The sequence below is a fragment of the Martes martes genome (genome assembly GCF_963455335.1).
Source record: "Martes martes genome assembly, chromosome: 9".
NCBI classification, from domain to species: Eukaryota; Metazoa; Chordata; class Mammalia; order Carnivora; family Mustelidae; genus Martes; species Martes martes.
In genome coordinates, this window is record NC_137896.1 from 79,192,630 (window position 1) to 79,217,176 (window position 24,547).

Consider the following 24,547-nt stretch of genomic DNA (forward strand, 5'->3'; position numbering starts at 1 on the left):
GTCAAAGAACAGCATCTGGCACTAAATTTCAATTTGCATTTTATTGGTTTTGTGCTTTTGTATTTGATGTATAAATTTGTTTGGGTTTTACAGTTGAATAAGAGCTCCAAGGATAAAAAGTTGATATCCAGCTTTATGTTTCCACATCATAAACAGAGGATGGAGGCATGAGATGTGTCCTCCAGGATTAGGTTATTGAAGAGTAACAACCAGAAGATAAATGGAGGTGGCTGTAGTGACAATCTGGATTTGAAGGATGAGGATCTTGAATTGGGAGGTGGCAGCACATAAGGAGACTATGAAAGAGTAAAGAAAAGAATGTCAGTTTTTGGTGAGATATGGGAGGAAAGAGAGTGGGACAACAGGATAACTTCTGAGTTTGGATACCTGAGGGACTGTCAGAAATAGGAGAGTCCAAAGAGGGGACTAATTTGAGAGAAGAGATTAGCTGGATTTTAGATCTGTTGAATTTGAGGTGTTTGCCAGAAATTCAGCTGAAGATGCTCAGTGATCAGTAAAGCTTTCAGAGTCTGTTTTCATCTTCTAAGCTATGGATTCAGTGAAGACTTGAGCAATTCTTTCTCAATGCCTACTGGTACTTCTCTTTCAGAGTTAAGATCAAACTTTCCACTTTTCCTCTTTAATTAGCTGGTGACCCAGGGACTTTCTTCAAATGACTACCTCAATTAGGGCACATCATCCAAAAGCCAAAAGGGACAAATTTGATGAATTGGATTATTAAAAAAAAACTTCTGTTCACCAAAAAATAATGTCAAAACACCAACAACAAATTGGGAAGTCCTGTTTAAAAAATATTTTTAAATATTTTTTATTTTTTTAAAAAATATATATGTATATATATATTTAAGAGAGAGTGTGTGAGCTGGGGCAAGAGAGGGGTAGAGGGAGAGGGAGAAGGAGAGAAGCAAACTCACACTGAGCTCGGAGTCCGACATGGGGCTCAATCTCACAACACTGAGATCATGACCTGGGATAAAACCAAGAGTTGGAAGCCTAACCGACTGAGCCACATAGGTGCTCCAGAAAGCCCATTTTTAGAAAAAACATTTTATACTGAGATAATTTCAAATTTACAGAAAAGTTGCAACAGTAGTACAAAACTGTGTGCCTTAACTCAGATTCCCAGGTTAACAGTTTACACATTTGTTTATTCATTCATATATTGTAAGCATTTGAGAGTAAGACACAAACATGCTGTATCATTTACCCTTCATACTTTAGTCCACATTTCCTAAAAACTAGGACATTCTTCCACATAACCACAGGTCAACCATCAGCTAACACTGATATACTATTGTGTATGGGTCATCTAATCCATATTCAAGATTTGCCTATTGTTCCAATATATTTTTATAAGTTCAGCATGCAAATCAGAATAATGCTTTTCATTTAGTTGTGACAGCTCTTTGATCTCCTTCAATTTGAACCAATTCCTGAGACTTTCCTTGATTTTTCTGACCTTGACCCTTTTGAATATTATAGGTCAGTTACTTTGTAAAATGTCTCTCACTGGGTTTGCCTGATATTTCTTTATGATTAGGTTCAGGTCATCTATCTTTGGCAGAACTATTCTAGAAGTGATCCTGTGATCTCAGTGCCTCATATCAAGAGACATGTGCTCTCTAGGGGTGCCTGGGTGACTCACTCAGTTGAGCATCCAACTCTTAGTTTTAGCTCATGATCTCAGGGTCATGAGTTGGAGCCCCATGTAGGTCTCCACACTCAGCAGAGAGTCAGAGATTCTCTCTCCCTCTGTTCCTCTCTCCATTCGCACTCTCTCTCTCAAATAAATAAATAAATCTATCTTCAAAAAAAAAGAGGTGGCATGGACTCTCAATTTGTCCTCTAGAAACTGATACAATTTAAAATTTTTTAAAAAGATTTTATTTATTTGAGAGAGAGAGAGAGCATGAGCAAGGAGGATGGGTAAAGGAAGGGGGCAGAGGGAGAGGGAGAAGCAGACTCCCGACTGAGCAGATAGCCCCATGTGGTACTCCAACTCAGAACCCTGAGATCATGACCTGAGCGGAAGGCAGGTGCTTAATGACTGAGCCACCCAGGTGCCCCAAGAATGGCCTTTCTAATGGGTGCCTGGGTGTCTGAGTTGGTTAAGCATCTGCCTTCCACTCAGGTCATCCCTGGGTCTTGGGATTGAGCCCCACATCAGGCTCCCTGCTCAAATATTCTTAATAGTAATTACATTAATTCTTTTTTATTATTTTTTATTTTTTTAAAACATTTTATTTATTTATTTGACAGAGAGAGAGATCACAAGTAGGCAGAGAGAGAGGGGGAAGCAGGGTCCCCACCACAGCAGAGAGCCCGATGCGGGGCTCGATCCCAGGACTGCGAGATCACGACCTGAGCCGAAGGCAGAGGCTTTAACCCACTGAGCCACCCAGGCGCCCCACCCCTTTATTTATTTTTAAAAAAGATTTGTTGGGGTTCCTGGGTGGCTTAGTTGGTTAAACGTCTGCCTTTGGCTAAGGTCATGATCCTGGGGTCCTGGCGCCACCCATGCGCCCCTAGTAATTACATTAATTCTGAAGATTTTGTGAATTACTTTTAGGATAAATTTCTTTTAGGCCAATGTAATTATTGATCAATTATCTACATAGAATACCTTTTCTATTTGCACTGTAATAAGATTATTTCTGTTCAGATAAATTTTTTATGTAAATAAAAAAATATTTTTGTTCACATAAAATTTTAGTGATTATAGCTTCTGCCTTTGTATATTTTCTGATGTCTTATTTTTCCCCCAGGTTACATTTATATATCTAAATTTTACCATGTAATGTTCTATTAGTAATACCCTGTATGCAAACTCTACGCCCGATGTGGGGCTCAAGTGCAGGAAGGACCCCGAGATCAAGAGTGACATGCTCGGGGTGCCTGGGTGGCTCAGTGGGTTAAAGCCTCTGCCTTCGGCTCAGGTCATGATCCCAGGGTCCTGGGATCGAGCCCCGCATCGGGCTCTCTGCTCAGTGGGGGAGCCTGCTTCCTTCTCTCTCTGCCTGCTTCTCTGTGATCTCCGTCTGTCAAATAAATAAATAAAATCTTAAAAAAAAAAAAAAAAAAAAAAGAGTGACATGCTCTACTGACCCAGCCAGCCAGGCGCCCCTCTCTATGAATTGGATAAAAGATGGAACAGTGAATCCACAAGAAAATGGTGCCCAGTTACTATTGCCATTGCTGTTCTTTTCTATTTGATTCCTTGTGTTCGTATCCATGGCTTTGGTGAAGTAAGGCTATGAAAGGTGAACGCCAAAATTCTTTTTTGAGGGGATCAAAACACTCTGAACACTTTTTTGGGGATCAAACCCTGCATAACTGGGATGGTGTTTTGGAATATGATGTTGGAATGTAGTAGCTTCATTAAGCAAATGGAGAAAATGTTCTCCACCAATTTGATGAGCACAGTCCACAGGCAAAAGACAAGTCACCACAGGAGAAGAGTCAGATACTTCCACCCTTTCATTGTCATCCGTTTTCCCTGCTGAGTAAATACCTACAGACACCTCTAACATTTTCCCTATAGTTGGTGCAATTTTTGCTGGACGGTGACAATTTGTGAAAGGAATCAACATCCGCTTAATGATTGAAAAATTGCGTTAAGTAGCAATAATATACACTTGCAAGCACATTTTTTGGTCATCTGTGATGGATTATTATATGAATAAAATGTAAACATCCCTGAACTGAGAACTTGGTAGCTCGTGTTACTTGCACAGGTGTTGGAAAGGCGTGAGAACCAGCGTGAACCAACTCTGCAGGAGCAGAATCTGAATACCGCGTGAAGAGGGCACGCGCGGCGCAGATCGCCGCGCACCCTGGCCAGTCGCACCGCAAACAGTGCGATCAAGTGCTTGAGGCGCGTTCTCCACCACCGGGGTCATCGAATACAGTCCACGCGGCCGCCGACAGCCTCCAGCGGCGCGCCCCAATACCCCACCAAGACGCGCGTCTCGGGACGCCTCTGCCCCTGTCACTCTCGCCTCCCGGATCCCGCACCCCGCGCCGACCTTTGCGGCCTCCGGGCTTCTCCACCGCCCACCCCACAACCCTGCCTCTCGGATCCCGGGCCAGGCTCCCACTCCCTCCGCTCCCCGCGGCGGGGCGGGGCGGGGCGAGGGCGGGGTTTCCTGGCACTTAATGAGCGCCGCTAACGCTGCGATCCCGGGCTTGGAGGCCGGAAACGCCGCGGCGGAGCGGCACCGCAGCCCGGGCCGCTGCCCTTCCTCGCGGTCCGCCGAGGCCGCGCCGCCAGCGCAGACTTGGTCGAGTGGGGCCACGGAGACCCGCGCTGGATCGTGGAGGAGCGGGAGGACGGGACCAACGTGAACAACTGGCACTGGTGCGGCTGGGCGGGGGCCGGGGCCGGGGCTTTCGGGCCTCCTCCCTGCCGAGCGGCGGGCGGCCGGCTCCCCTCTGCGAGCAGCCGGCTCCCCGTGCCTGCGGGGTGCGGTGGCCTGGCCTCTCGGGCGCCTCCCGGGCGCCTCCCGGGCTGCGGCGCTCCCTCTGTGGGGGCGGGGCCTGCGCAGGTGCGGAGGATTCCCTCCTCCACCAGCTGCTCAAAGAGCGGCTGTGATTATCCTCAGCTGAGTCTGGAGACGGGGTGAGCGCTTATCTGCACTGGCTGTGGGATTTCAGTTTCCTCCTTTTCGAAGTTGTTCTGGGCCCCATGAATGGTATCTGCCTGGCCTCTTAAACTTTGCCGGTCTGTGACCTTAAGAGTCCCCCCCCCACCACCCCTCTTGATGTTTTTGGAAGTTAAAAGCTTGGTGGGGGGGATGGAGGGTGTTGGACTCTATGTAGTGGAAAGAACAGGAATGTGGATCTCAGCTGTACATCTAACATGATGGGCCTCTGGTGAGCCCTGCTTTCTTTCTAGGAGTTTGAACAGTTGCGCATCCTCTTTGTACGTTCTCTGGGACATGGGCTGATTTCTGCCTCCCTGGCTCCCTCAGGGTTTCGGGAAGTGATGCGGCATCACTGGGGTACCCTGGGGTACCTCAATGCCATCAAGCTGAGGTTGAGGCACGTTCAGTGCAGAGCAAGGCCATCAGTCTGTGAGCGGGTTACTGAGGGAGCCCTGGCCTCTCCTTTTCCCGCATTGTCACCAGGAACACACGAGGGACTTGTCTCATCTCATTTCCACGGGCTAAAATGGGAACATTTATTTGGGAGGATTGCATGAGATAATATGTGCACTCGATGATTTGTCTTGTTTTGATTAAAACTATTTCAGTCATTACTACCTTTTTGTACAGCCCAGGCTTTGCGCATCCATTTCCAGTGGGTGAGATTGCTGGGCTCCTCTTCCCCCAGAATAAGCCAGTGTTTTTAAGACAAAACACTACTTTACACAGTGGATAATAATATTTTAAGGAACAGAGAAGGAATATTAAAAGATATTTGGTAGAAATCTCGTTTAACTTTGAGGGCGGCAGGGTTCTCAAGGCTGCCTGAGAGGGAATGGGCTGCCCTGGGCTGGTCCCGGGCATTCCCCTGACTCCTCAGTCTGGGCATGTGGCTCCTAGCTGGGGCCTCCATTCACGGCTCTGCCCTTCTGGTCCCTGGCAGGACAGAGCGGGATGCCACCAGCCGGTCCAAGGGGAAGCTCTGTGACCTCCTGGTGGGCATCATCGTAGAGAATGAGGTGGCAGCGCTGAGATCTGTGAGCTGAAGCAAGTCGAAGGTGAGGCTTCTTGAAGCAGCCGCAAAGGAAAGCTGATTTTCTTCTATGAGTGGAACATCAGGCTGAGCTGGAAAGGTAACAGGGGGCTCAGGGCATAGCTAGGGGCTGGAGGCAGCCTTGGGGCCCGGTGGGCTCATGTATTATTCATGCATTCACTAGATATTTTTAGAACTCCTGATAAGAGCCTAGCACTCACTGGCCCCTGAATTTGGTGTGTGTAGTTTCAGATACCCTTTGGTCATATAGAGTGCCTTGTCCAGCAAGCTGTTGCTTCCCTTTCTCCCAGCATTGTTTAGAGCTCTTTGATTTCAGCAGCACTCTTGCCTGCCAGGCACCTATGAGCCCTAGACTTCTCTGGAGCTGCTGGAGCGCTCTTCCCGGAGACAGCTGCCAACTGACTCTTCTGGGTCCTTGTCCTGAGTGAAACCGCCTGTCTCTACTATAGAAATTGCAGGTCCCTTCTTTGAACTGTCTCCCTTCCTGCTTTATCTTCCCCCAGAGCACTGATATTTGGTATCTTTTTATGGTTACTTAAATATATTATTATTCTGTTCTCCTCCTACCCCCTTTCCTCAGGGCAGGGATTTTATCAGCTTTATTGGGATCTAATTCACATACCATACAGCTCACCCATTTAGAGTATACAGTTCAGTGGTTTACGGTACACTCACGGAGTTGTGTAGCCATCACTACAATCAGTTTCAGAACATTTTCACCACTCACAGAAACCCTGTACCCATTAGCAGTCACTCCACACTCTGGCAAACGCTAATCTGTTTTCTATTTCTATGGATGGATTTGCCTATTTCTATTCTCTATCTCTATAGATGGATTTGCCTATTCTGGATGTTTCATATGAATGGAGTCATAGAGTATGTGGTCTTTTGTGACTAGCTCCTTTTTTAAAAGTTTTAATTCTGGTGTAGTTAACATAAGTGTTAAATTAGTTTCAGGTGTACAATACCGTGATTCAACAATTCCATATATCACCCAGTGCTGATCATGATAAGAGTACTCTTTAATCCCCTTCATTGTTTCATCCATCCCCCAACTCTCCTCCTTTGTGGTTACCATTAGTTTGTTCCCTAGAGTTAAGAGTCTGTTTTTTCGCTTGTGTCCTTTTTTTTGCCCCTATGTTCATTTGTTTTGTTTCTTAAATTCTACATATGAGTGAAATCACATGGTATTTGTCTTTCTCTGATTTATTTAGCTTAGCATTATACTCTAGCTCTAACCATGTCATTGAAAATGGCAAAATTTCATTTTTTTAAAAGGTTTTACTTATTTATTTGACAGACACAGCAAGAGAGGGAATACAAGCAGGGGAGTGGGAAAGGAGGATGCAAGCTTCTTGACTATGCGGGGCTCCATCCCAGGACCCTGGGATCATGACCTGAGCCGAAGGCAGATGCTTAATGACTGAGTCACCCAGGCGCCCAATTTCTTTCTTCTTCTTTTTTTTCTTTTTTTAAAGATTTTATTTATTTATTTGACAGATAGCGATCACAAGTAGGCAGAGAGGCAGGCAGAGAGAGAGAGAGAGGAGGAAGCAGGCTCCCTGCCGAGGAGAGAGCCCGATGTGGGGCTCGATCCCAGGACCCTGGGATCATGACCTGCGTCGAAGGCAGAGGCTTTAACCCACTGAGCCACCCAGGTGCCCCTCTTTCTTCTTTTTAATGGCTGAGTAATACTCCATTCTATATGTGCCATAACTTCTCCACCCATTCATCTGTCAGTAGGCACTTGGGCTGCTTCCAGTAGTTTGGCTATTGTAAATAATGCTGCAGTAAACATAGGGGTGCATATATCCTTCTGAATTAGTGTTTTCATTTTTTGGGTAACTAGCCAGTAGTGTGATTACTGGATCCTAGGGTAGTTCTATTTTTAACTTGTTGAGGAACCTCCATACTGTTTTCCACAGTAGCTGCACCTGTTTGCATTCCCACCAACAATGCAAGAGGGTTCCCATTTTTCTACATCCTCACCAACAATTTTTGTTTCTTGTGTTTTTGATTTTAGTCATTTTGATAGGTGTGAGGTGATATCTCATTGCAGTTTTGATTTGTTTCCCTGATGATGAGTGATGCTGAGCATCTTTTCATGTATGTTGGCCATCTATATGTCATCTTTGGAGAAATGTCTGTTCATGTCTTCTGTCCATTTTTTAAAATAATTTTTAAAAAGATTTTATTTGAGAGAGAGAGCACATGCACAGGTAGGAGGAGGGGCAGAGGGATAGGGACAAGCAGACTCCCTGCTGAGCAGAGCCTGACATGGGGTTGGATCCCAGGACCCTGAGATCAGGACCTAAGCTGAAGTCAGATACTTAACAAACTAAGCGCCCCCAGACACCCATGTCTTCTGCCCTTTTTTTTTTTTTTTAAAAAGATTTATTTATTTATTTATTTATTTGACAGACAGAGATCACAAGTAGGCAGGAGAGGCAGGCAGAGCAGAAGAAGCAGACTCCCTGCTGAGCAGAGAGCCTGATTGGAGGCTTGATCCCAGGACCCTGGGATCATGACCTGAGCTGAAGGCAGAGGCTTTAACCCACTGAACCACCCAGGCGCCCCTCTTCTGCCCATTTTTAATTGGATTACTTATTTTTTAGTGTTGAGTTGTAAGAGTTCTTTTTTTTAATTTTTAAAATTTATTTTCAGTATTTTTAAAAAAATATTTTTACATTTTTTTAAAAAAGATTTTATTTATTTATTTATTTGTCAGACACAGACAGGGAGAGAGCGAGCCAGTGTGTGCAAGCGCACACACAAGCAGGCACAGTGGCAGGCAGAGGCCAAGAGAGAAGCAGGCTCCCCGTGAGGAACAAGGAGCCCGATGCAGGACTCGATCCCAGGAACCTGGGATCATGGCCTGAGCCAAAGGCAGCGGCTTAACCGACTGAGCCACCCCGCGTCCCTTTACTTATTTTTTAAAGTAAGCTCTAAACCCAACATGGGCCTCGAACTCATGACCCCAAGATCACAAGTCACAGGGACTACAACTGAGCCAGCCAGGCACCCCTATATAAGTTCTTTATATATTTTGAATACTAACCCTTTATCAGTTAGTAGGTTAATAGGTTGTCCTTTAGTTTTGTTGATTATTTCCTTTGCTATGCAGAAGCTTTTTATTTTGATGTGGTCCCTTTTTTTTGAGCTCATGCATGTGGGGGAGGGGCAGAAGGAAGAGAGACAGTCCTGAGGAGGCTCCACACCCAGAACAGCCGGAGGTGGGGCTTAATCCCATGACCCTGGGATCATGACCTGAGCCGAAATGAAGAGTCACCCCCTTAATTCACTGAACCATCCAGGTGCTCGTTTTGATGTAGTCCTAATAGTTTATTTTTGCTTTTATTTCTCTTGCCTCAGGAGACATATCTAGAAAAACGTCACTACGATGTATGGCTGATGTCAAAAATTACAGACTGTGCTCTTCTAGGATTTTTAGGTTTGAGGTCTCACATTTAGAGGACTGGCTCCTCTCACTTAGCATAACATTTTCAAGGTTCATCCATGTTGTAGCATGTTCCATTCCTTTTTATGGCTGAGTGATACTCTGTTGTACAGATACAACACATTTGCTTTATCTGTGCATCAGTTGATGGACATTTGTGTTGCTTTCATTCCATAGGTCATTTGGTCAGGGATGGATTAGTTTTGTTTCCAGGTCCACATCACTGTCTGGAATGTTGTATTCTTTTTTTTTTTTTTAAAGATTTTATTTATCTATTATTTGAGAGCGATAAAGAGAGCATGAGAGCAAAGAAGTCAACGGGAGAAGCAGACTCCCTGTCAAGCAGGGAGCCTGATGTGGGACTCGATCCCGGGACTCCAGGATCATGACCTGAGCCGAAGGCAGTTGCTTAACCAACTGAGCCACCCAGGCGCCCCTGGAATGTTGTATTCTTGTTGAAAGACTAAGTTTCTTCTGTGATGCCTAGTTCCTGGCTGGTTGCCAGTCTGTGCACGTAAATACTTGTTGAAATAATCATGGATGTGAAGACAAAGGTGAAAAGGAAGAGGAAGAGAGAGGGAGAGACTTAATTCTAGAAGACTGTACTGAGTTAAAGTTTGGGCCTCTACTCAGGGGTCCATTCCTTTCTTGAGGGTAGGGTCAGAGTCCCACAGTAAGCTGGCCGCGGGCCTCTGCCCTGTTGGCCGCTTTGCTCGAGGCAGCCTTGAGCCCAGGGAGGTGCTCACGAAGGATCAAAAGATGTCCACTTCTGCTTTGGAAGCTTCTGGCTGGGGCTTGCTCTCAGTTGCTCCCTCATTGTGTGCAACTGGCTGGATTGTGGCCAGGTCTGGCAACTTTTACCCCACCCCACACCCCCCAACAGGACTCTGAGGGTCCCAGGAAAGCTCATTGTCTTGTGTCTCTTCTGTCTCCCTCACCTCAGAGCAGCAACCACTGCTTTTAGAAGGTAAGACTGAGCCCCCCAAGGCAGGAGCTGAAGGACAGGCGGAATAGGGCCTGCCATGACCGCTTGCTCGTTCTCTAGCAGTGAGTCCTGGAGGTGGCAAGTGGGACCTTCTGGGGAAGAGTCAACATTCTGGTCTTTTTTCTTTTTCTAACTGAATTTTATTTTAATTTTTCCCCATCTTTATTGAGACGCAGTTGACTTATAACATTGTATAAGGTTAAGGTATACAGCAGGATGATTTTATATATACATGATGGAAATGATTACCGCATTTTAATGGGATTATTTGGGGGTTTTTTGCTGGCAAGTTTTCTGAGTTCCTTATATATTTTGGGTATTAACTTTTTTATTATTAACATATAATGTATTATTTGTTTCAGGGGTACAGGTCTGTGAATCATCATAAACAATTCACAGCACTCACCATAGCACATACCCTCCCAGGTGTCCATCCCCCAGCCACCCCACCCCTCCCACCCCCCCCACCCCCTACCCCCTAGCAACCCTCAGTTTGTTTCCTGAGATTAGAGTCTCTTATGGTTTGTCTCCCTCCCTGGTTTCATCTTGTTTCATTTTCCCCTACACTCCCCTACGGTGCTCTGTCTTGGGTTTCTCAAATTCCTCTAATCAGTAAGATCTTTTGATAATTATCTTTCCCTGATTGACTTACTTCATTTAGCATAATGGGTATTAACTTCTTATCAGATAAGGTTTGCAAATATTTTCTTCCAATCTGCAGGTCGATCTGCAGGTCGCCCTTTCCTTTTATTAGTGATTTTTTCAGTTGCAGGAACTTTTTAGTTTGATATAGTCCTAACTTGTTTTGCTCTTGTTGCTTGTGCTTTTGGTGTCCTATCCAAAAATTATTGCCAAGACCAGTGTCAGGGAGATTTTCTTCTAGGAGATTTATGGTTTCTGATCTTTAATCCACATTAAGTTAATTTTTGTAAGTGTTGCAAGATAAGGTCCAGTTTCATTGTTTTGCATGTGACTATAACGTTTCCCCAGTACTGTTTAATAAAAAGACTGCCTTTTACCACTGAGTATTTTTGCCTCTCTTGTCAAATATTAGTTGATCATATATGCATGGGTTTATTTCTGGGCTCTTAATTCCATTCCATTGGTCTCTGTGTCTGTTTTTATGTCAATACCATACTGTTTTGATCACTAGCTTTGTAGTAAATTTTGAGATCAGGAGTTGTGATGCCTCCAGCTTTGTTCTTTCTTAGGATTGCTTTGGGTGTTTGGGGTGTTTTTTGGTTTCACACAAATTTTAGAATTGTTCTATTTCTGTGAAAAATTCCATTGGCATTTTGATAAGGTTATATGGAATCTATAGATGCTTCTTTTCTTTTTAAGATTTTATTTTTTATTTGACAGGGAGAGAGAGCACAAGTAGGCAGAGAGGCAGCCAGAGGGAGAGGGAGAAGCAGTCTCCCCGCCGAGCAGAGGGCCCAAAGCGGGGCTTGATCCCAGGACCCTGGGATCATGACCTGAGCCGAAGACAGCCACTCAACCAACTGAGCCATCCAGGCACCCCTATAGATGCTTCTTATTTGCTTTCATGTGCTAACTTTGGGCTTAGTGTGTTTTTTTTTTCCTAACTCTTTGAGACAAAGTTAAGTTCTTTATTTGAAATCTTATTTTTCTTTTCCCCCTTGATGTATATGTTCAGCACTAAAAACTTCCAGTTTATAACTGCTTTTGCTGCATCCCGTAGGTTTTGGTATGTTGTTTCTATTTTCATTTGACTCAAGGTAGTTTTAAAATTCCCCTTTTGATTTCTCTAAGCTATTGGTTATTCAGGAATGTTTTATTTATTTCCATGTATTTGTGAGTTTTCCAGCTTTCCTCCTGTTACTAATTTCCAGTTTCCTACCATTATGGTTTGAAAAGATACTATAATTTCTATATTTTTTAATTTGTTGAGACATGTTTTGTGTCCTAACATGATTTATCCTAGAAGACGTTCCATGTATCCTTGAGAAGAATGTGTATTCTGTTGCTGTTTAATGGACTGTTTTATATATGTCTGTGAGGTCCATTTGGTCTATAATGTTTAAATCTGCTGTTCCTTACAGATTTTTTTTGTCTGGATAATCTCTCCATTATTGATCGTGGGGTAGTAGAGTCCCCAGCTATTACTGTGTTGCTGTTTATGTCTCCTTGTTCTGCTAGTATTTCCTTTATATATTTAGCTGCTTCAATGTTGGGTACATAAATATTTACTATTGTTATATCTTCCTGATGAATCAATCCCTTCAGCATTATATAATAACCTCCTTTAGTTTTTTTTTTTTTTTTTTTTTTACCATTTTTTCTTAGTATTTTGTCTAATACAAGTGTAGCTACTCCTTTTCGGGGGGGGGGGTTACCATTTGCTTGAAATATATTTTCATCCCTTCACTCTCAGTTTATGTGTATCCTTTTAAAGTTAAAGTGAGGAAGAAATGGATACATTTCTAGAGACATATAAACTACCACAACTGAACCAGGAAGAAATAGATAACCTGAACAGACCCATAACCAGTAAGGAGATTGAAACAGTCATCAAAAATCTCCAAACAAACAAAAGTCCAGGACCAGACGGCTTCCCAGGGGAATTCTACCAAACATTTAAAGAAGAATTAATTCCTATTCTCCTGAAACTGTTCCAAAAAATAGAAATGGAAGGAAAACTTCCAAACTCATTCTATGAGGCCAGCATCACCTTGATCCCAAAACCAGACAAGGATCCCACCAAAAAAGAGATTTACAGACCAATATCCTTGATGAGCACAGATGCAAAAATTCTCACCAAAATACTGGCCAATAGGATCCAACAGTACATTAAAAGGATGATTCACCACGACCAAGTGGGATTCATTCCAGGGCTGCAAGTTTGGTTCAACATCCACAAATCCATCAATGTGATACAATACATTAATAAAAGAAAGAGTAAGAACCATATGATACTCTCAATAGATGCTGAAAAAGCGTTTGACAAAGTGCAGCATCCCCTCCTGATTAAAACTCTTCAAAGTGTAGGGATAGAAGGCACATACCTCAATATTATCAAAGCCATCTATGAAAAACCCACCGCAAATATCATTCTCAATGGAGAAAAACTGAAAGCTTTTCCGCTAAGGTCAGGAACACGGCAAGGATGTCCGTTATCACCACTGCTGTTCAACATAGTACTAGAAGTCCTAGCCTCAGCAATCAGACAACAAAAAGAAATTAAAGGCATCCAAATTGGCAAAGAAGAAGTCAAACTATCCTTCTTTGCAGATGATATGATACTATATGTGGAAAACCCAAAAGGCTCCACTCCAAAACTGCTAGAACTTGTACAGGAATTCAGTAAAGTGTCAGGATATAAAGTCAATGCACAGAAATCAGTCGCATTTCTTTACACTAACAACAAGACAGAAGAGAGAGAAATTGAGGAGTCAGTCCCATTTACAATTGCACCCAAAACCATAAGATACCTAGGAATAAATCTAACCAAAGAGGCAAAGAATCTATACTCAGAAAACTATAAAGTACTCATGAAAGAAATTGAGGAAGACACAAAGAAATGGAAAAATGTTCCATGCTCATGGATTGGAAGAACAAATATTGTGAAAATGTCTATTCTACCTAAAGCAGTCTACACATTTAATGCAATCCCTGTTAAAATCCCATCCACTTTTTTTAAAGAAATAGAACAAATAATCCTAAAATTTATATGGAACCAGAAAACACCTCGAATAGCGAAAGGAATATTGAAAAAGAAAGCCAAAGTCGGTGGCATCACAATTCCGGACTTCAAGCTCTATTACAAAGCTGTCATCATCAAGACAGTATGGTACTGGCACAAAAACAGACATATAGATCAATGGAACAGAATAGAGAGCCCAGAAATAGACCCTCAACTCTATGGTCAACTAATCTTCGACAAAGCAGGAAAGAATATCCAGTGGAAAAAAGACAGCCTCTTCAACAAATGGTGCTGGGAAAATTGGACAGCCACATGCAGAAAAGTGGAATTGGACTATTTCCTTACACCACACACGAAAATAGACTCAAAATGGATGAGGGACCTCAATGTGAGAAAGGAATCCATCAAAATCCTTGAGGAGAATGCAGGCAGCAACCTCTTTGACCTCAACCACAGCAACTTCTTCCTAGGAACATCGCCAAAGGCAACAGAAGCAAGGGCAAAAATGAACTATTGGGATTTCATCAAGATCAAAAGCTTTTGCACAGCAAAGGAAACAGTTAACAAAACCAAAAGACAACTGACAGAATGGGAGAAGATATTTGCAAACAACATATCAGATAAAGGGCTAGTATCAAAAATCTATAAAGAGCTTAGCAAACTCAATACCCAAAGAACAAATAATCCAGTCAAGAAATGGGCAGAGGACATGAACAGACATTTCTGCAAAGAAGACATCCAGTTGGCCAACAGACACATGAAAAAATACTCCACATCACTCGGCATCAGGGAAATACAAATCAAAACCACAATGAGATACCACCTCACGCCAGTCAGAATGGCTAAAATTAACAAGTCAAGAAATGACAGATGCTGGCGAGGATGCGGAGAGAGGGGAACCCTCCTACACTGCTGGTGGGAATGCAAGCTGGTGCAACCACTCTGGAAAACAGTGTGGAGGTTCCTCAAAAAACTGAAAATAGAGCTACCCTATGACCCAGCAATTGCACGACTGGGTATATATCCTAAAGATACAAACGTGGTGCTCCGAAGGGGCACGTGCACCCGAATGTTTATAGCAGCAATGTCCACAATAGCCAAACTGTGGAAAGAACCTAGATGTCCATCAACAGATGAATGGATAAAGAAGAGGTGGTATATATACACAATGGAATACTATGCAGCCATCAAAAGACATGAAATCTTGCCATTTGCGACGACGTGGATGGAACTAGAGGGTATCATGCTTAGCGAAATAAGTCAATCAGAGAAAGACAACTATCATATGGTCTCTTTGATATGAGGAAGTGGAGATGCAATGCGGGGAGTTGGGGGGAGGTAGGAAAAGAAAAAATGAAAAGATGGGATTGGGAGGGAGACAAACCATAAAAGACTCAATCTCAAAAAACAGACTGAGGGTTGCTGGGGGGAGGGGGGACGGGAGAGGGTGGTGGGGAAATGGACATTGGGGAGGGTAGGTGCTATGATGAGTGCTGTGAAATGTGTAAACCTGGCGATTCACAGACCTGTACCCCTAGGGATAAAAATACATTATATGTTTATTTAAAAAAAAAAAAAACCATTTTTCTAGTTAAAAAAAAATAATAAAGTTAAAGTGAGTCTCTGTATTATAGGCAGCATTTTGTTGGATCTTTTTTGTTTTTGTTTTAATCCATTCAGCTATTCTGTGTCTTTTGATGGAGAGTGTAATCCATTTATGTTTAAAGTAATTATTGATAGGTAAGAACTTACGCTTGCCATTTTGTTGTTTTCTAACTGCTTTATAGATCCTGTGTTCTTTGCTTCCTCTCTTGTCTTCCTTGGTGATCTGATGTCTTTTCATGGTGGTATGCTTTGACTTCATTATCATAATCTTTTGCATACCTATGGGTTATCCTCAGGTGGTTACCCTGAGGCTTATATGAAATATATTTATAACGTGCTATTTAAATTATTAACAACTTTGGTAGCATACAGAAATTTATAGTTCTTCCCTCCTCAGATTGTACATTATTGATAGTACAATTTACATATTTTCATATTGTGTGTCCAGTAACAAATTATTGTAGTTATGGTTATTTTTATTATGTGTTAACTTTTAAAGTAGAGATGTAAGTGAATTATGCAACACCATTGCAATATTTGATGATCTAACTTTAACTATATATTTACCATTACACATCGGGTATACACATTCATATGGGTTTTACACATTCATATATTTTTATGATGCTAATTTCAAATAATCTATTTTCTAGTTCACTAATCCTTTCTTCTGTTTGGTCAGTTTAGCTATTAAAGCTTTCTATGGAATTCTTCAGTTCATTCATTGTATTCAGCTCCAGGATTTCTGTTGTGTTTCTTTGGTTTTTGTTTCTTTGTTGAATTTCGCATTTTGTTCATGCAGTGTCCTCCTAATTTTTTTTTAAATTAATTTATTTATTTTAGTAAACATATAATGTATTTTTATCCCCAGGGGCACAAGTCTGTGAATCGCCAGGTTTACACATTTCACAGCACTCATCATAGCACATACCCTCCCCAATGTCCATATCCCCACCACCCTCTCCCATCCCCCCTCCCCCCAGCAACCCTCAGTCTGTTAGTGTCCTCCTAATTTTGTCTGTGTATTCTTATAGTTCACTAAACTTCTTTAAGAGATTTATTCTTAATTACAGAACGCATAGTTTGTGGATCTCCATTTCTTTAGGATTGGAGCTTTATGAGTTTCCTTTGGTGGTGTCATGTTTACCTGATTATTCATGAGCCTTAATTCCTTATGTTGGTATCTGCATATATAAGTGGTTTCCTTTTCCAGACTTTATGGGTTTGCTTCAGTAGGAAAAGACCTTCACCATTCAGCTTAGTTTGGGTTAGTTGGTGGGTCATCTAGTAGCATTTGTGGTTGGCAGGACATGCTGTCAGGGTCTCTAGCGGGGGCCGCTGCCCATACTCTGATCAGTGTTGGAGGCTGGGGCTCTACTATCTGGGCTCCTTGGTTGGGTGGGTCTACTGGTTGGGCTCTGTGTTCAAGCAGGGTTGCTGAGCAGACACCCCGACGGGTTGTAGCTGCTGGCTGTGCTACATGGTCACATGGGGCCTCTACATGCGTCTTACAGTTACCTCTGGTTGGGAGCTGGTCCCTGGATGTGTTCCCTGGAAGGGTGGTGCTACTGGTTGGACTCTATGATTGGGTAGGGCTATGGGTGGGTGGGGTCTCAGGCTATGGTCCCTGACCAGATGGTTTTCCTGGCTAGACTCTGTTCAGGCAGGACCATAGGCAGGGCTTCATGATTAGATCTGGCCTCAGGCTGTGCTTTGTGATTAGACTGTGCCCTGAAGTTGGATAGATCTGCAGGCTTCACTTCAAGATCAGGGAGCCACTGGCTATGCTCTGCTGTTGAGCAACGAGCAACCTTGCTGGCTGGGCTGGCTGATGGGGATGGGCCTCCAGCTGTATCCTGTAGTTTGCTGGAGCTAGGGGCTGTGTTCTGTGTTTGGGTGGGGTCACTGTCTAGGCTCCCTGTCTGGACAAGGCCAGAAACTGTCTGACATTTGGGTAGGTCTGTAGGCTGGGTTTCAAGGTTGCTTAGGGTTACTGTTCGGGCTCCCTGGTTATGTGGGACCAAAGACTGTGCTCAGCAGTTGGGCAGGGCTGCTGGTTTGACTTCCTGCCCAAAGTGGGGCAGGAGGATGGGGTCAGGCTTCCTGTATGGTCCGGCTGCCGGGAGACTACACTCAGTAGTTGAGTGGGGCTGCAGATTTGCTTCCTTGACTGGGTGGGGTGGTGGAATGGGCTCCAGAGCTGGTTTCAGTCCGTTGACTGGGGATCCTAATCAGGCATAACTGCCAACTGAGCTCCCTAGCTACATAGGGCTACCCGCTCAGCTCTGCAGATGGGTGGAATTACAGGTGGGAGGTGGGAGGATCTTTGCTCATGCTCTGCTGTAGCAGGAACATGGTCCAACAGGATTTGAGTGTTGGTTAGTGGAAGTTCTGCCCTGCTTCTGTCTGTCTGATTCCCAGTGGTCCCTGTGAGCTGAGACCCAGGTGGGCCTTCTAGGAACCATCCCCCAATGCTAGGGGACCTGGAGGTCCACCTTTTTCCCCACTGAAGAAACCACAGCTCACTGCTGGCATGAGGGAGGGGTGACTTGGTCAGTTTTTTTCACTTCTACCCTTCTCATTTGGCCCTTTGTCTCTGGTCCACAAGGGTGCATTCTGGGATTTTCACTGTGGTGTCTATGGATAGCTGCTAGTGGTCTTGTGATGGGGACAGAAGTTGGGAATAACCTATGTTGCTGTCTTGATGTCCCTGAAATCTGCATTTTGGTATTGAGAGAAATCCAGCTACGTGGAGTCCACACACATCTTCCCCAAGCCACCACCTGCCTCCCCTCATGCTTTCCCTGATTAGACCTCATTCCCCCTTTCTGGCCTCCCATCCCATATGTGACTTCTCTTCAAGATAGCCCTTTATCCTGCTTTGACCAGGTAAAGAATATGGGGAAAGGAAAACAGAAGCATTGGTTAAAGGCCCACTTCCTTCACCCTCATGCTTCCACCTGGCCCCTCGTTTTGTGTACACTCATTGGCCAGGTTTTGCCTCCACCTTCCTTGTTCCCTTACCTCTGTTGTGGGCCAGGAGAACACCTGTGTGGTGGCAAAGCCTTAAGCCTGCCTTGTCATCCTCTGTGGTGGTACCCTGTGAGGAGGGTGGGCAGTTTTGCATAAACCAGTTGTTACTTTGTAATTGAAGAACATATTTTGTTTATTTTAGGTGTAATTAAAGAATCTGGTGCAAAGCACAAGGGATTGATTGAAGAATTTCTGAAGAAAATGAAGTAGATGACACTGAGGTGAGGTATCTGCTGGTTTCTTTTGATTAAAAGGTCAAGTTTCTGCTATATATATTGGGCATTTGGAAAACTGTTAATAGACTGTGAAAGATTCCTGTATGGCAGTTTTGGTGAACTGTGTAGGATTTGTTTGCCAAGCAGGTGTGCTAGACTGTGGGAGGCAGGGTGGTGTGTGGAATGGAGCGGTGTAGGAAGAAGAGGAAGCCCCAGAAGCCCTAGACTGGCCTGCATTCCAGGTGTGGGGCCCATACAGGTGCCCGTGCCCTCCTTGCCCCTTCCTCTGTGACTCCGGGCTGGTAGCAGGTAAATGTGTCCGTGTACGGACTGAAGCGTGCTCAGGTGGATGAATGGGGTTTTGTTTCTGCATCTTTGTGGTTTCCCTTTAATAGTGAAAATTCTCCACTTTAGCGTCCTCTCTTTCAGTTATATTACATGGTTTTGGTAAACTAGTTAGTTGCGGCGTTGCTTTTGCCTGGCTCTCCTGGGAGGTAGAGCTTTGTGGAGCTCCCAGATTTGGTTTTCATGGACTGTCCTCTTGCAGCTGAGAAGCTTGGTTCCTGGGGGAAGAGGGGAATGACCATTTGTACCATTTGTTGATTTTCCAAACTAAGATAGTTTGACAGAGGGTCTTTTTGATTTGTGAACATATTTAAATGTGAATTCTTAACAAAGAAAAACTAAACCATACTGAGCTATATGCCTATGACTGGCCTTTAGTAAAGGTTATAAAATGCCATAAAAGTGGGGCTCAGACCCATGTTCAGATGTGTGGTTGCCATGTTTAAGGGCTGTGATTTCACTTCACTATATTAAGATCCAGCTGGAAAGGTTTTCATCAGCATATTAAGCTGGCCTTTTAGATTCAACCCTTGGTGGCATTACATGACAAACTGGGACCCACGACCCGGGATCAGGACCAGCTCAAAGGAATCACAGAACACTAAGTATTTCAAACCAACACCTCTTTTCATTCTGAGAATACCACAGAAGCATCCCCAGGGAGGCATTCGGATGCTTCCTTCTTCCTGTCTGCCCCCTTCTCCCCCACCCCCACCCATCTCTCTTCTTGTCCCTTCTCCTCCTTCCCTCTTTCTTTCTTCCTTTCCCAATTTTCCTCCACATCAAAAAAGTGTAGCCCCAAGGCCACGTTATTGTGGGAACTTGATTTTCCTAATTACACTGGCTTTGGGGTTCTAGACCAGCGCTGTTCAATAGAAATACAATGCAAGCCGCATACGGAATTTAAATTTTTCTAGTAGCCATATTAAAAAAGTTAAAAGAAACAGGTGAAATTAATCTTAATATTTTTATTTAACCAAATATATAAAAATACCATTTTAACATGTAATTAGTATCAAAATTACTGAGATTTCACATTCTTTTTTTGGTAGTAAGTCTTCAAAGTCTGTTGTGTATTATTTTACACTTTTAGCACATCTCAAATCAGACCAGCCACATTTCAAGTGCTCAACAGCCAAATGTGGCTAGTGGCTACCATACTGGACAGCGCATTTCTAGACCCTGATAAAAGCCATGGGGTGACTACATCATCAATATAATACATATACATATACACATCACATTTTATATGCAAATTAAGGGGTTCACATTTCTAAGAAGTCCACTCCAGATTTGGCAATCAACCCAGTCAATGGACCTTTGATTAAAAAACCCTTACACCTTCTCAAAGTCTGTGAAGAAATCTGGCACAACTCTCTTATATCCACTTCTTCCTCTTCCCCCAGCATCACAGCACTTCTCCCAGCTGTATGTCCTCATGTTGTGAGAGTACATCAAACCAGATTTTTCTTAGGTTTATATTTTTCTGATTTGTATGTGAACGTGAGTAAAAAGAAAGGAGGTGGGGGTATACTGAAGGATCTTATGAAAACTGCAGGCACCACCAAGGGCAGGGAGGCTCTTGGAGATTACCTGAAGGCACTTAAGAAGGGTAAAGAAGGCAACCCTTGTGAACCAGAGGGTCCCTTTTCTATTTACCCAAGTTATGCTCTGTACTGTGGTCTGGATTCCCGGGTTAGGGTGATGTCTGTGAGGCTTCCGAAACAACTCTTGATGCTGCAGGATAAACGGTAGTCTGGAGGTTGAGAGCTAGTCACGAGTAAGACCATAATTAGTGACTGTTGGTATCATATACACCGCAAACTATTTTGCCTATGGAACTGCTGAGTTTTTTCTGGAATGGTAATTTATTCAGTTGTTTGTATAATTACTTGTTCCAGGTTTATCTTCCCTCCTAGAGTGTAAGCTCTAAGGGGGCACGGAAGGTGTGTATCTTATTCACTGCTGTATCACCAGCTTTTTGCATAATTCCTGGCACATAGTAGGTGCTTATGAATAAATCTTTATTGAATTAATGAGTGAGGGAATGAGAGGCATTACAGATATAATTGAGATTTACCTAGATGGTATCTACACTGTGTGGAAGTGAGGTCATTCGTTGTCTTCTTCCCTAAATTAGTCAGCTGCCAGGCAGAAGGACTGGGGGCCTGTATGTCCGCACCTCATCCTTGGACTCTGTTACCAAGGTATGAGGTGCTGGCTGGCCCACAGGTTGGAATACTGGGAGGCCAAGCTTTGGGAGGTGGTGGTGAAGCAATTAAGTGGTTCTGACAGTAGGTGAAGGTCATAAAGCTAGTAGTTGTTTTATAAAATGGAGCTTTTGGAAAAAAACATTGAAAATATCATACTTTTATCAAGAACAAAATAAAAGTGAGGCATTTGGAAAAAAAGGCATTCGTTCCTATGGAACTCATGTTCATAATTAGTTTTATATGTTAAAAACATGGTAAGGTCTTGAAATTCTCAATGATATAGGGATTCTTTATAAATATCAGTTCTCTTATTTTCTTATAAGCTGTTTGGATTTTCTGCCTTATTGGTGGTGCTCAAAGGGAAAAAGTTTTGTTTTTTTTATCAAAATCACTTTCTGTATATTTCTTTTTAGAATTTACAATGTGGGGGCGCCTGGGTGGCTCAGTGGGTTGAGCCTCTGCCTTCGGCTCAGGTCATGATCTCAGGGTCCTGGGATGGAGCTCTCTGCTGGGCAGGGAGCCTGCTTCCTCTCTCTCTCTCTCTGCCTCTCTGCCTACTTGTGATCTCTCTCTCTGTCAAATAAATAAATAAATAAAATCTTAAAAAAAATAGACTACAATGGGAATGATTTTACCAAGGAAAGCCATGGCAACCCAGGAACTGACAGTTAAAAGGAAACGGAGTGAGAACACCCTGCAGGTATGACCTCTGGGGTCAGTATGCAGGGAGGTAAAAGGAAGTGCTTAATGAGGGTGCGTCAAAGTCCTAAATGATTAACTGGAAAAGGTTAGTGAGGAGGGCTGTTTCATTCATCTTTGCATCCTTTGCCATTTTGGGGGAAAATAATGAAATGAGACTTCTATCCTTGATGGAAGGGAATGTATACATAGGCCTTCTTATGAGATAAATATATAGTTCAAGACTGTGTCAAAGGTGGGGTCTTTGGTAGGCAACGATTATAAAACCAAGCAACTCTGAGGTTCACCTACCACAACGGAAAAACCTCTCCAGCCTTTTGGATTGGGAGGTTTTAGGTCCCGTCCCTGGCATCTGGTGTTGGGCAATTGACACCATTTGGCTTTAAGTACTATTGTCCTTCATCTATTTATCGTTATGCCCTCTGGGCCATTATGTACATGTCCAGGAACGATTTGGGATATTAAGCAATGGTCTGGGAGTAGAACAAAGCCGAAGAGCTCCAAGGAACAATGAGCTGTTTCACGGTAACCAGGATTGGTGGTGCCAAAAGGCTTTTCGTGATATTTCCATGTGTCTGGAACGTGTAGTATGAAATTCGGGGACATTCTGGTATGAAGAGTGGGAGACTGCATTTTAAAATCTAAGTAGCTTGATCCCTGGCATGCTAGGTTAGTTATCCTTTGGACCTCTTCTCTTGAGATCCAGGATCCCCATTGTGGCACCGCACATGACCGGGCTCTTCGACGCCACTACAGAGCAACTGTATGGCATCTTCACTGGGAAAGACGTAAGTAACTTCCCAAGCTAGGATCTTCAGTGCTGACACTGGGAGAAAATGTGCCACTAAAAACCGGAGCTGGTTTTTCACTTCCCATATGGCTATGTTCTTAACAACTAAGGGATCTATCTAGTCGATGGTGACAGAAGTCTTTAGGATGACTTCTAAAAAAATTCAAGGGAGTAAAAGATAGGCATTTTAGGGAAATGGATCCACATTTGGGGGATACATTACTGAGTTTTCTCCCTCTGAGGGAGAGGGAGAGAAAGCTGTTAAGTAAAAGCTACAGATTAAGGATAAGAAAAAAAAAACCCAAACTACCGTAATTGTTAATACTTTGGATTTAGGTTAAAAAGGTGATAGGGCACACTGGACTAACATGTCTGCTATATGTTTGCTTGGTTAGTTGGTGCAAAAATTTTCTAAATATCCCGCTGTATTAGAAGCTGAAAAGGGAGGGAAATTCCAAATGTTTGATGGGAACATCATTGGTGAATATGTAAAATTGGTAAGTAATCTTTAGAGTTAAAGAAAAGCTGGGACTGACTCTTAATATTGCTTTTTAAGTAGTTTCTATAGCCAGGATAAGGCTTGAGATCATGACCTCAAGATCAGAAGTCACATGTTCTTCCCAATGAGCCAGCCAGGCGCCCCAATATTGCTTTTTAAAATCCATGCTTTTAAAACTTGCTTTGGTTTTTATTTTTTTATTTTTTTTATTTTTAGAGATTTTATTTATTTGACAAAGATCACAAGTAGGTAGAGAGACAAGCAGAGAGAGGGGAAGCAGGCTCCCCGCTGAGCAGACAGCCCGATGCAGGGCTTGATCCCAGGACCCTGAGCCGAAGGCAGAGGCTTTAACCCACTGAGCCACCCAGGCGCCCCTTGCTTTGGTTTTTTTATCTGAGCTCACAGAAACTTGAGAACATCATAAAGTTGGTTATAGTAAAGCTATGTGTACCTGGTTGTAGAACAAATAAAAAATGTTACACATAGTAATGATAAAGATTAAGACTTAGTTCTTAGCATAGTAGGTGTGCTAATGCTTATGGTTTTAGAAGAAATAAGTAGAATTCTTAACTCATGCTCTACAAGTTTCACATTTTGGCCACCTAAATCACTAAGGTCTGTATTGCCTCACCCCTGACATCAACTCTGGGTTACCAGTGTCACTGCACTTCTGTCCTGGAGGTCAGTACTGGCATGCAGGAACAGTGGATTTTCAGTTGGTGCTGACATATAACCTGGAAGATGGGACTGTACCATTGTTGACTCAGTATTTTAAGTGCCCAGGGATTTTAATGAAAGGATTTTCTGTATTGGAAGTTTTAAAAGCTGTTTTAAGGGAATTTCCCCTTTGTTTTTAGTTGACAAATAAAAAGATCATCATGAAGTGGAGATGTAGGAACTGGCCAGAAGGTACGTTACTAGTATTCTTTGTTGTAAGAGTCTAGAAACACTCAAGCTCACACCCATGCCCCGGTGACCTGACACACTATTAAAAAAAAACAACCAAAAACACAAGGAGTAGTACTATATGGACAGTTTTCCTTTTTGTAATGCTGTAATAAGCTTCTTATCTTCTTTCCAGAACACTATGCAACAGTTGCCCTGAGCTTTGTGCCTACTCCAGGGCACACTGAATTGCAATTAGACTGTTCAGGAGTTCCTGTCTATAAAGAGCATGAAATTCTGTTGGCAGAAGCAGCATTTTGAAGAAGTAAAAGGTTTACTGCGGCTGACCACCCTAAATGGTTGAATTAGATGATTTTATAAGGGTATTACTTTTTGTAAGCAGGAAAAAAGTTTACCTCTTCCCCATTATTCCTTTTAA

At 43.1% G+C, this 24,547-nt stretch overlaps 1 pseudogene across 1 annotated transcript; it reads left to right on the plus strand.

Annotated features, from left to right (window-relative positions):
• Positions 1 to 1,943: 1,943 nt before the first annotated feature.
• On the plus strand, positions 1,944 to 24,472 carry LOC308349104 (activator of 90 kDa heat shock protein ATPase homolog 2-like; annotated as a pseudogene). Its single transcript has 11 exons — positions 1,944 to 1,947; positions 3,798 to 4,061; positions 4,213 to 4,378; positions 5,608 to 5,797; positions 18,605 to 18,683; positions 20,520 to 20,634; positions 21,849 to 21,935; positions 22,609 to 22,722; positions 23,120 to 23,221; positions 24,081 to 24,132; positions 24,305 to 24,472. The product of its transcript is annotated as an activator of 90 kDa heat shock protein ATPase homolog 2-like (transcript).
• The last annotated feature ends 75 nt before the right edge of the window (positions 24,473 to 24,547 follow it).